Below are 12,709 nucleotides of genomic sequence, written 5' to 3'. Positions count from 1 at the left end.
TGGAATTGGGGGAGGAAAGGGGAGGAAACAAAAAAGAAAGGAGGAGGACGGAGGAAAAAGAGAAAAGTCAAATGACAGGAGAGGAGGGTGGAGCCTGAGGAAAGTCCCAGTGGCAAGTGGATGTATAGTTGACCTGTGAACAACGTGGGTTTGAATTGCACGGGTCCAGTTATATACAGATTTTTTTCAATAAATATTGTAAATGTATTTTATTTTCTTTATGATTTTCTTTTTTTTCCAAAGTAATCATTCTCCTCTCTTTAATTTTTATGCACATGTCAATTCTATAGAGGGTGCCAAAAAATGTGTACACGTTTTAAGAAAGGAAAAAACTGTACTAAAATTGTAATAACATATACCAATAACAAAAGATGAATACAAGTCACATTTGACTTCTGCAATTACAACAGGTGCTCAAAGTGGTTACCATCAGCATAATTTTAATACAGCTTTTTCTTTTCTTAAACTGTGTATACATATTTTTGGCACCCTCTGTATATATCATCAACTATACTAAGTTAAAAAAAAAAACCTTCAGGGGTGTCTGGTTAGTTCAGTTGGGTAGAGTGTGGTGCTAATAACACCACCGTTGCCAGTTTGCCACTGTGAGCTGTGTCCTCCTTAAAAAAAAAAAAAAAAAAAAAAAAAAAAAAAAACCTTCAGTTTTGATAATTTGGGCAGAAAACTAGAGTGTAGATGAAATTTTTGAGAAAGTTTCACAGACACCAAATTAGCTAGTCCTGTTAAAAGGCAGCTATTAAAATATATACCATCACAAGCTATACAGAACTTTAAAATCCAGTTAAGGGTGAAGAAAGCCTGGAATTTCTTAATGTATCTGAGAGTACTATAAACCCAAAGGTAGAAGCATCTTAAATAAAGAACATTTCAGCATTCTGGCATATTCAAAGTTTCTAGTATATAGTATCTCTCTAATACACAGAGAGCATTTCAGAAGGTGACCACAGCCTGGAAACCTGAGTGGGTTCTGCGGTCACACTTGATCTTGCAGGAGGGCCAGTCTCTGGGATAGTTCATCCTGCTCGGCCGAAGCCACGCTCGTGCCTACGGAGCCGGTCTGCCCCTGCGGCAGCTGCATGTTGAGGTCTAAGACAGCCTCGTCTGCCATTTCTCGGAGTAGCATATCCACCTGGTTCTGGGGAGGGGTCAGCGTCGTGGTATTGCTCATCATGCCCTCCATTTGCTGCTTTTGGACGTCCAGCGTGTCAAACTGGTGCTCGAATTTGTCCATCAAGGCAGAAATATTTTCCAGATCCATGGCTTTCAATGTCCCTTCCATCGACGTAACCATCCTGGCCACTAACTTGGTCACCTTGCCCATCATCACTGCCATCTGGACTCTGGCAGCTACCACATCGACCTGCGCACTCATACTCAAGAAATTCACAGCCTGGTTCTGGTGAGTGGCATGTTCGCCGTGTATCCTGGCAGTGTCCCTGTTGCCCTTCTGAATGGCCTTTTTAATTTTGGCCTTTTTGGTCTTTTCCTCCTTGTCTCATATTTTTGGCACTCCTGCTCAGTTCTTTGGCCTCGAACTTCAGGTTGAAGAGGTGTTTCACCATGTTGGACATAGTCGGACACCTCCTTGGAGTCTGCGGCCAGGGCCCAGATGACCACCGAAGAGAGGCAAGAAGCAGGCCTGCACAGGTTGCCGCTCCTTTGTTTTGGTTCCACTTCCTGTTTCCCTTGTGATTTTCTTAATAACATTTTCTTTTCTGTAGCTTACTTTACTGTAAGAATACAGTATTTAATACATACACATACAAAATATGAGTTAATTGACTGTTTAGGTTATCAGTAAGGCCTCAGGTCAACAGCAGGCTATTTGCGTTTTCAGGGAGTTAAATATTATATGTGGATTTTCGACTATGCGGTGGGGTGTTGGTACCCCAACTCCCATGTTGTTCAAGGGTCAACTGTATTGGTTTGCTAGGCCTGCTGTAACAAAGTGCCACCAACTGGAAGGCTTACACAAAAGAAATGTATTATCTCACAGTTCTAGAGGCTGGAAGTCCAAGATCAAGGTGTTGGTTCCTTCTGAGAGCTGTGAAGGAAGAATCTGTTCCTGGCGGCTGTCTCAGCTTGCAGATGGCCATCATTTTCACATGGTGTTCTCCCTGCATGTGTGCCTGTGTCCAAATTTCCCCTTCTTACAAGGACCCCAGTCATATTAGATTAAGGCTCACACTAATGACCTTATTTTAATTGATTACCTCTGTAAGACCCTGTAAGATTACATTCTAAAGGGGTTAGGATTGCAACATAATTATTTGGGGGAGGGGAAGGCGAAGACCACAATTCAACCCAAAGTAGTGGGCCAAAGAGCACCCAGTGATGTCCACTATTCTAGGTCAAGTTGTTTGTGTCTCTATTTTCTCAGAGTAAAAACACTCAGGATTTAGAGGTCTGGCAGCCACAAGCATTACGTGCATGTTCACTTCTGCTGCCAGCCAGAAGGTATGGGATGGTGATCAGAAACAAAGTAGGGCTTCCCACAGTTTAGCCAAGAGCCACCCAGGAAGCAGCTGTGGAGAGACCCAAAACTTTTTTCCCAAATAGATAATCTCAGAAAGAAGGGAGATTGCCATCAGACCTACATAGAGACAAACAGTCTCCACCAAACCTACAGAGTGAGAATCTAAGGAATCTGAGTGTTTCTAAACCCCCCAAGACCATTCTGATGCCACGTTTTAAAACCATTGCTGTCACCTAGAGCAGGAAAGGGTCAGGGTCACATCTGTTCCCTCTGGAGTTGTTTAGCCCTAATTGTAGTTAAACTCTTTGCCCTTGTTACCTCCCAAGCAAGTGACTAATAATACAGTTGACCCCATTTTCAAAATGGCAGCCCTGTGTCTCTTCAAAATAATGGCTGAATTATTTAGGGGCGGGGGTGTCATGTCTTTTGAAATGCACACCAGCTTTTTTTCTGATTGAAAAGCTTCTCACAAAGTCTTGCCAGAGGATTTAAGTAGGTTTGAGATACATTTCTTCCACTACTGATCATTTTGGGAACATTTCACATGAATAAGAGATGACTAAGACCTGCCTGACACTTTTTGCTGTATTCACTGATATATATATATATATGTTTTTTAAATAGGTGGTGCTTGGAAAGAGATGGGCAAGCCAAATATTGTTTCTATAGTGTCAAGATAAACAAAGCCAGACTAAAGTGGTAAGGACAGATTTTCATCGGTAATATACTATTTCAGTAGGGAATGAAGTGCAGTGTGAACAGAACTGAAGTGAACTTGGTTAGATGCCTATGCACCTCATTCAAGCTAGGAATAGTAGTAATTGCAAAGGCCAACATTGAGGATTGGAGCAAAAGTTCCTACCTGGCTGCATTGCCAGACCGTAATAGTCAAGGAATGATGACCAAAGAGATAACTGGTTCAGTGTTTTCAGGATTTCCTATTTGGGGGAGTGTCGTGAGGGAGGGCTGACAGTATAAGGTTGTAAGCACAGGCACTATTCAAGGTTGAATAATAGTACCTCACTTGCAGGGATATGTTCCCTCATGCCTGGATCTTTGTCAGTGACTGTAGGAGACTATGCCGATTCTCAGCCCCACTGAGCTCAATGCCCCTTTGTATAACAAATATTTTATAATGCCTTTTTACTAACCTAAAATGACGTTAGTAGCTTATTTAAACTACCTATACATAATTTTAGCAAAAAAGATGATGTCTTAATCTGAGAATAAAAAGGAACATCAAATATAATAAAATAATACATATTTCAACGTGTGAATGTTTGTAAATAATTACATTAGAACACATAGTAAAGTATCAAATGCTTGCAGACATATTGCATGTAGCAGGGACAAATGCAGATTGATGCATGTGAATTTTATTGATGACTCAAATACCACACGTGGCCTTGTCACCAGTGATGGTAATTTTCCAATAGGATGAACTCTTGGTGAAACTTTTAATAAAACAAAGGACAGATAGCTTATGATCACACTTATCTGAGGTACCTATGATAGGCAAACTCACAGAGACAGAAAGTAGACTAGAGGTTATAAAGGACTGGGGGGGGCAAGGGGGAGAGAATGGGGAGCTATTGCTTAATGAGTACAGAATTTCTGTTTGGAGTAATGAAAAAATTTGGGGAAGAGACAGCAGTGACGACTGTACTACACTGTGAATGTACTTAAATGCCACTGAATTATGCACTTAAAAATGGTTAAAAGGGTAGATTTTATGTTTTGTATATTTTTACCACCATAATGAAATACCAAAACAAGGCGGGGGGGGGGTTGTTTATACATAAAATGGAATCAGATCCTAGCTCAGATAATTAATAATAAATGGCCTTTCACTTACATGATTGTCCCAAGGGACAATTCTTTACTGTGCAGGACTGCCCGGCACTTTGCAGGGTGTCTAGCATTACTGGTAAATGCCAGTAGGGTTCCCCTGTGTTGTGATAAAAGTGGCCCCACCAAGTTCCACTTGCTCCGGAGGGTACTCCCTTGAGCACCCCTGAGATGCCAGAAGTGAGAGCCAGATAGATTACCTGAGTTCAGGCCCAGGGAGTGCCTGCAGTTCTCATGGGGACCTATAGTGCTGGGCAAGGAACCATCAGAAATTCAGTGCTTTGACGGGTCGACATGGAGCATGAAAGCCAGAGGAAGAAGGACGCAGGAGCCAGGACACCAAGGCTACCTCTGATCCCTATCACACGGGCTCCTGGTTTCCCCGGAAGCAAGACTTATTGCCATCCCCTCCCAGACGGTGGAGCTAAAGAGCCTCGGACACGTCTCGGTCCTGTGGTTGGCGCAGGATGAGGTAGGGCTAACTCAGTCGGCCATCTGCAACCACACCGCAGTGCTGCTGACTGTTACACGGCAGTCACAGCTACTATTTATTGAGTAATTAGCCAGTTTTTCACTATATTTTTCACGTCATTTTAACAACCTATTTGTTACAGGTGAGAAAACAAGTTCAGGCAGTTGCGAGAAGCTCAGGAAATCAAGTCACTGAAACAAGGCAGGGGCCCTGTCACAGAGATTCCTGCCGGAAAGACCCAAATCTGTACGTTCTGATGGATGTCTCCGCGGCCGCTCCTACCCCCCTCCCTGCGGTTTGCTGGGACTTCAGCCAGGGAGCCCACAGCCACCGGCCAAGAAGGGGATCCCGCCAGCACCCTTTTCTCCCAGTTTCCTCCCACCACTAGGATCTGACTGATGCAGGGGCACGTAGCTCACCCCCATGATGCGATCTCAAGGGGTGAAAGAACTTGGGAAACAGGACTTCTCCCAAGACGCTTGGAGATCATCATGCTAGAACGAATGGGGTTGGGAGACAGCTGCTTCCGGAGGCGGCTTCTTTCTCTGACATCTGCCTGCAGAGGCTCTTCCCCAAGATCCAACGTGAGATCTCAGGCACAGAAGCAGGACTGAAGGTCCCTATTTTTCCTCCTTCCACTCCTTTACACGGGGCTGGAAAAGCCCACCTTATGTCAGTTCCGCCCCCAGAGAGAGCTCTGATTTTAACCCTTCACCTACCCCACCCCTAGCACTTACCAGGACTTGCCTGTCAGTGAGCACTGACTCTGCCACAGTCATTTTTTTTCTGTGCATAAGAGTCGGACGTCCTTTTACCTTTAGCCCATACTCCATTGTAATTAACACAATAATTAGGTACATGGCACTAATAATTAGGGCAACTGTTGTGGTTTGGGGTTTTTTTTTTTTTACACTTTCACAGCACCTCATTTCATCCTCACAACCACCATCTGAGGCCGGTGTTATTCCCATTCTAGAGATGAGGACGTGTGAGGCCTGAGTCGCACACCTGGCATGTGGCAAACCCTGAATCCAGGTCCTCTCACCCCATAACCTGTGTCCTCAGCAAGGATTTCACACACCTGCTGGTGAGTCCTTGGAGTAAGTCTCTTGAAAAATCACATTGCTTGAGAGGACAGTGTCCAGAGTGCTTTGGCGGTTCCTTTAAAAAGTAGCAAGATTTTGTACTTTCTGCCAAAGTATTTAAATAACTTCACACCCATGAACCAATTTAAGGCTACAGAACTTCAGTAAGATTCAAAGAGCAGGTGTTCCCCGTTTCACAGAGGGAGCCACAGAGAGGATCGTCATTATTTATGGGTCCCATCTGGGTCCCTGGACCAGGAGAAAGATGGAGAGTCCAGCTTTGATGGCCAGACCCCTTAATGCCCCCAGTGTAGAATTTGGAGCCAAGGGGTACAAAATATAGAGTTTAGAGACAGGCTTACACATGCAACAGGCAAGGCAAGATAGTGAGCCAAAGGCTAAGCTAAAATCATAGAATCAAAGTAAAATTAGATGTAGATATAGATGACATAGACAGATACACACACATATATATATATATATTGGTATATACCAGGGGTACCAAAAAATGTATACACATAACTTGTATTCATCTTTTGTTATTGGTATATATTAAGTATTACAATTTTAATACAGTTTTTTCCCTTTCTTAAAATGTAGATACCTTTTTTTGGCACCCTCTGTAGATATAGCTTTATAGAAATTCCGGGAGTCAGAAGCCAGGAGTTCCAGAATTAAGCTTCAGGTGGGTGAGATTTGGAGTACTGAAGGTCTGAGCCAACTTGATCCCTCACACGAGTCCCCAGGGTCTTGGTGTGTCAAAATAGAAAGGCAGAATGACCAGCTCCATCTCAGCGAGGAATGCATAGAGCCAGAGAGAAAGACTAGAGTGAGTCACAGATCCAAAGGGACAGGTAAACAGAAAAAAACAGAAGTGAAGGCAAACCAACAGGAGCAAGCAGATTTATTTCTTCACGGGGCAAGGCTGTGACAGCCAGCAGTGTGAGTCCATAGTTTCCACAGCTGACACAAGGGTTAGTAAACTCACACAAATAGGTGTTAGCATCAACAAAACAGCTCTAACCTTTTGACAATCAATCAGATTGCCTTCTCTTCCAGACTCCCTCAAGTTGAGGGAAGTTGGATGACTTTGAGGAAGGCAGTTATCAGCATGTTCATGTCTTGAGTGGTCCCCAACATGCCATATTGAGGTGTTATTAGTCTTCCCTTGTGAAGCCTTGGGATGACAAGTTGCCAGTATAGGCAAGAAGGGCCTTTGCAAAGACAGCTTCTAGAATTTCAAGCTGGAAATGTTCCCAGGGAGAAGATAGGGTCAACCCCATATCTCTTGTAAGGCTGAGCCACCTGTGTGGAGTACAGGTGCAACCAAAGGTATGTGCAAAGGACATCTCAAAGCAGGATCAATCATTTTATTACTTTTTTCTAATGACCGCTATTCTTAATTAAATCAATGACATTACAGATAAATTAATAAAACACCGAGTAAAGGAGAAAGTTTACCCATGCCAATAACACTCCAAGTTGAACTAGTTTTCATTTGCTCTATTTTTCTGTTCATTTCATTGGCATATATCATTTTTATGTAGCTGAAATCATACTAGTGTGTAATGTATTCTTTTTATCACTTAAAATTAAATCATAAGCACTGTTTTATGTTGTTACGGAGTCTTCATAATTGCTGTTGGATCAACATATATCACGAGAGATTATACCACATTATCTACCCAATCATTTCCCTACTAGTGTTCTTTCAGATTGCTTTCGGCTTTTCACTATTGTCCCTAATTATATGATGAACATATTAGTGCATTACTCAGAGTCCAGAAGCCTAAGGGAAGACTGAGAGTGGGGTATTGGCAATTTTTCTGGTAACTCTTTGCATAAGATGACATGCAACAGGGAGTGGCCCTGTTCTGGCCTAATGAGGAGAGAGATGGGCAGTCAAGAAAAATGGAAGACACAGTGTTTGTTCTGCACCTGGACAGAGGCATTGGTTCTGGTCTTTTGTAGAGTTGGTGAATAAGCAAAAGCTGAAGATGTCTTTTTGCTGGTCCGGGTGAGAAAAATACAGTGGCCACAGGTCAGGGAACTAGGGGACATTGGAAGAGCTTGCCAAGTGCATGAAAATGGCCTAGATGGAGCCTTTTCATGTGGGCAGACCAGATGGGGTAGATGCCAAGGAGCCACCTTCAATGGCTTACAGGTTGAGGACGTCCATGAGCAGACTGGAGCAGAACAGAAGTAAACTTGGTCCTTAGCATGTGTGAGACGTGAGCAGGGGACTCTAAGAATTGACTAGGGACTCTGAGGCAGGGGCTTGAGGTCGTCCAGTCATGCGTGTGGGCCAGGAGTCCAAGGACTGTGGACATCAATGTCAATGGACTCTCGTCTGTACCCACAGGCCAGACAGGAAGAGTCAGGGGCTTAGATATTTTTTTCCTTTGGATTATTTTCCTAGGATAGCTTCCAGAAGCAGAATTACTGGGTTAAAGAGCACGAAAGCTTTTTTTCCCTGTGGAATTCCCAAAGCCAGTTCTGAGGCCCAGATACCAGGTTCTTTTCTTCCCTGGCCCCGTCCTGGGGACACAGCTGCTGTCATTTTCTCTTAGTGCTGCCTCTACTCTCTACCCCATGGAGTTGCTTTCCATCCATGACACCCCCCTCACCACTGCCATCTCCCTCCTTTCTCACTGCCTCTGAAGACAAACACACGGGTCCATTTCCTTGCTAAGCGTCACTACAAGGATATGATAAGGGAATGACTGAGACATTTAAAACAAGGGAAAAAGGAAACGCAAATGTGGAGGCCAGTCAAGATGGTGGAGTAGGTAAATGCTATGCTTACCTTCCCTCACAACCACATCAAAATTAACAACTAAATTACAAAACAAACATCATTAAGAATTGCCTGAAATGTTTCTGAACCGAAGCCCTGCAACTAAGGACACACAGAAAAAGCCAACTCCAGACTGGTAGGAGGGGCAGAGACGAGGAACAAGCTGGTCCCACATCCATGTGTGACCATTAAAAATTGGGAGGGATATCTCAGCTGCAGAGGTGGCCCTGGAGGGAGCGAGGAGTCCCATCATCATACCAGGTTCCCCACCTGGGGATCCAGTGCTGGGGAGAGAGGTCCCCATAATTTCTGGTTGTGAAAGCCAGTGGAAATTGTGACTGAGACAGAGGGCAGCTATACTCCCAGGCGCTCCTCTTCAAGGGACCACGCACAAACTTACCTACGAATCACTGGCTCTGGGCTCTTTCACTGTGGCAACAGCTGGAGAGGCAACAGGGACCGAGTTCTCTGGCTTTGGATGAGGGCTGGAGGGGCAGCTTTCTCCCGGATGTAGGAGCTTGCAGAAGCCATTGCTTCTTTGTTGAACCCTCCCCCTTCCCAGTGCTCAGACACAGGTGGGAGCCATATCTGAGTCTCCATCAAGTGGGCTGACAACATTCATTCGCCACGTCCTGGTTATTCTAAGACCCCACCCCACCCGACTTTCAGGCACACCCAAGCTGCTTCCAGTGGTATTTGTATACAAACCGCCTGCCTGAGCTCACGCTGCAGTCTTTTCTAGGGTCTCTCAAAGGTTCGTGGAACCCAGACAAGCAGTATCTGGCTTGAGCATATCCTGAACCTCTGGCTGAGCAGCCCAGCACTAGCGGCAGCCAGCCTAGGTTTGCAGCTTGGCCTCTTGAGACTCTTCCAAGCTCAGCGCAGTAGCAGCCATCTATGGATTGCTTTGAGGCTTCTGCTGGGTGGCACCAAGGAGGGCACAGGCTGTGGCTGAACTTGACCTGCAGCAAGTCCCCTCTCAGGTGGCCCTGGGCTGGCACGCCCAGTGGCCATCTTCAAAACAAGCTGGAGTATCACCCAGGCACCTCCACAGATGACACACCCAAAGGATTGGGTGTGCACCAGAGCCCTGCAGAGGCAGATCCTGCTCTGTAGGGTCAGCTCCTACCCCACAACTCCTCCACTGTAGCCACGGCCAGTCCTTAGAACAAATGAGCCTGAATAGATGAATGGACAAAGAAGAGGTGGTACATATACACAGTGGAATATTAACATTAAAAACAAAAGAATGAAACCTTGCCATCTGTGACAATACGAATGTACCTAGAGGGTAATATACTGAGTACAGTAAGTCAGACAGCCAATAACAAATACAAATACATGATTTCACTTATAAGTGGAATCTAAAGAACAAAATAAACAAATGAAACAATCTCATAGATACAGAGAACATTTTAATGGTTACCAGATGGGAAGAGGTTTGGGGGTGAGTGAGAAAGGGGAAGGGATTAAGAAGTACAAACTGGTTGTTACAAAGTAGTCATAGGGATGTAAGGTATAACATAAGGAATATAGTCAATAATATTGTAATAACTATGTATAGTGTCATATTGGTACTACATTTGTTGGGGTGTAGATGGGAGGGGGTTGGGGCAGGGTGAAAAAAGATGAAGAGATTAAGAAATACAAATTGGTAGTTGTAAAATAGCCATGGGGATGTAAAGTAAAGCATGGGGAATATAATCAACACCATAATAATAACTATGTATAGTGCCAGGTGGGTACTAGTCAGGGGGATCACTTTGTAAATTATATAAATGTCTAACCACTATGCTGTACCTGACATTAATATAAAATAATGTTGAATGTCGACTGTAATTGAAAAATAAAAAAAGGGGAGAAGATAAAGGGGAATAAGAGGTTCAAAGTTCCAGGTATAAAACAAGTAAGTCTTGGGGATGTAACGTACAGCATAGGAAATATAGTCAATAATATTGTGATAGTGTGGTACAGTGTCAGATGGTTGCAGGACTTATCATGGCGATCACTTCTCTAGCATATAGAATATAATCAATAGTATAGTAATAATTATGTATAGTGCCAAGTGGGTACTGTTGAATAACTACACTGTACACCTGAAACTAACATAATATTATATGTTAGCTATATTTTAATAAAATTAAAAAAAAATAAAACAAGGAAAACGGTACAGAAATTTTAGAAGCCTTACTAAGTTTTGATAGTCATAAATCATCACTTATAATCCCTGATTCTTTCCTGAGATAATTGCTTGATATCCATTTAAGATATCAGATCCTTTTAATCCGGGGTCTATGTTGAAGATTCAGGGGTCTAGGCAAGACGGGGCCTGGTGAAGAAAATGAAACCACTCCAGTTATTTTAACAGACAGAATGCAACATAAGGAATTAAGTAATCAGGTATTGGAGGGCTGGAAGACAAAAGAGAGACACCAGGTAACACAGAACTAATAACTGCAGGAAGCGGCTCCCAACCTAAGGCTGGGGAAACAAAGAAGCTTCAACTGGGGGAAAGAGAAGTTTGGAGGTTTCCACAGATCGAGGAGCCAGACTTCTGAGAAGAGGTGATATAGATTGAATTGTGTCATCCCCCCAAAAGATATGTTGAAGCCTTTAACCCACAGTGCCACTGTATGTGACTTTATTTGGGAATAGGGTCCTTACAGAAGTAATCAAGTTAAAATGAGGTCATTAGGATGGATCCTAATACAATATGATGGTGTCCTTATAGAAAGGGGAGTTGAGGGTACAGAGAGACACAGAAGGAAGACAATGTGAAGATACACAGGGAGAAGGCAGCCATGTGACTGCAGTGATGATATATCTATGAGCCGACGAATGCCAAAGAATGACAGCAACACCAGAAGTTAGAAGAGGCAAGGAAAGATTGTCCTCTAGAGGTCTCAGAGGGAGCATGGCCCTGCGACATTATGATCTCAGACTCGTAGCCCCCAGAACTGTGAGACTATAAATTTCTGTTGTTTTAAACCATCCAGCTTTTGGTATTTTGTTTTGGTAGCCAAGAGGAGAATGCCCAGCTGGGGGTATCTCTGAGGGGAACACCCTAAGGCTAGTTCTGAGAGTGTGGGAACAACTGGAAGCTGGAGCCAACTAACTACTAAAATCACCTGCCTCTGCTAGGATGGAACAACATCATTGGCATGACACTGACACAGACAGTGAGCAAAACAGAAGACCTTTCTCTCTCTTCCAGCCTTCCAGTCTCCCTCTCATTTGCTCCTTGGCCAATGCACACGTAATAGAGGGCCAGCTGTGGGGGGAGAAATGTGTGTGCTGAGTCCCAGCATCACAGAGATAACTCTGGCAGGTAGACGGGGCGCTGAGAGCCAAGCGCGTAAAAACCAGCATGGGGCATGTGAGCTTGCATGGGGGAAAAATATCACATCTTTTCTTCATTAACCTCTCTCTGAGATCTAACATTTCCTTCCTCTATGAATACGAGCCAAAAATAAGTGGATAAAACTACAGTAGAATTAGCAGAACCTGGAACTCTGTCACTAATGTTTTCATTGCACATTAGAGTTGTTGCATGTATTTCAAATTATCATTAATGTTCATCATCACTACTTTTAAATTGTAGTAGTTGTTAGACTTGCTGATGGATCTAGTAATTTAATGTGCCAGCAAATGTGTCACTAACATGACTTTGTTTTTAAATGTTCTCATAACTTTAGTATATGACTTCCTTTGGTCCTTTAATTATTGTTGTATTTTAGTCATTAAAAATCTTATTTGGGGAAAGATGTGCAAAGACTTCACCAGACTGACAAAGGGGACTATGGCACCAAAAAGTGAAGAACCATTACAGAGGAGTGAGAGATGAACAGACAGAGTCAGAGGATTCTTAAGGCAATGAAACTACTCTGTGAGATACTGCTGTGGGATACATGTCACTATGTATTGTCCAAACTCATAAATTACACAACACCAAGGGTGACCTTAAGCTCTGGGTGATAATGACGTGCCGATATAGGTTCACCTTTGGTAAC

General features: G+C 43.5%; 1 pseudogene across 1 annotated transcript; it reads right to left on the bottom strand.

Annotated features, from left to right (window-relative positions):
* Positions 1-994: 994 nt before the first annotated feature.
* Positions 995-1,592, bottom strand: LOC308509163 (charged multivesicular body protein 1b-like; annotated as a pseudogene). Its single transcript has one exon. The product of its transcript is annotated as a charged multivesicular body protein 1b-like (transcript).
* Between the last annotated feature and the right edge of the window lie 11,117 nt (positions 1,593-12,709).

This window comes from Rhinolophus hipposideros (assembly GCF_964194185.1).
Source record: "Rhinolophus hipposideros genome assembly, chromosome: 16".
NCBI classification, from domain to species: Eukaryota; Metazoa; Chordata; class Mammalia; order Chiroptera; family Rhinolophidae; genus Rhinolophus; species Rhinolophus hipposideros.
This window is presented reverse-complemented; position numbering and strand designations above follow the sequence as displayed.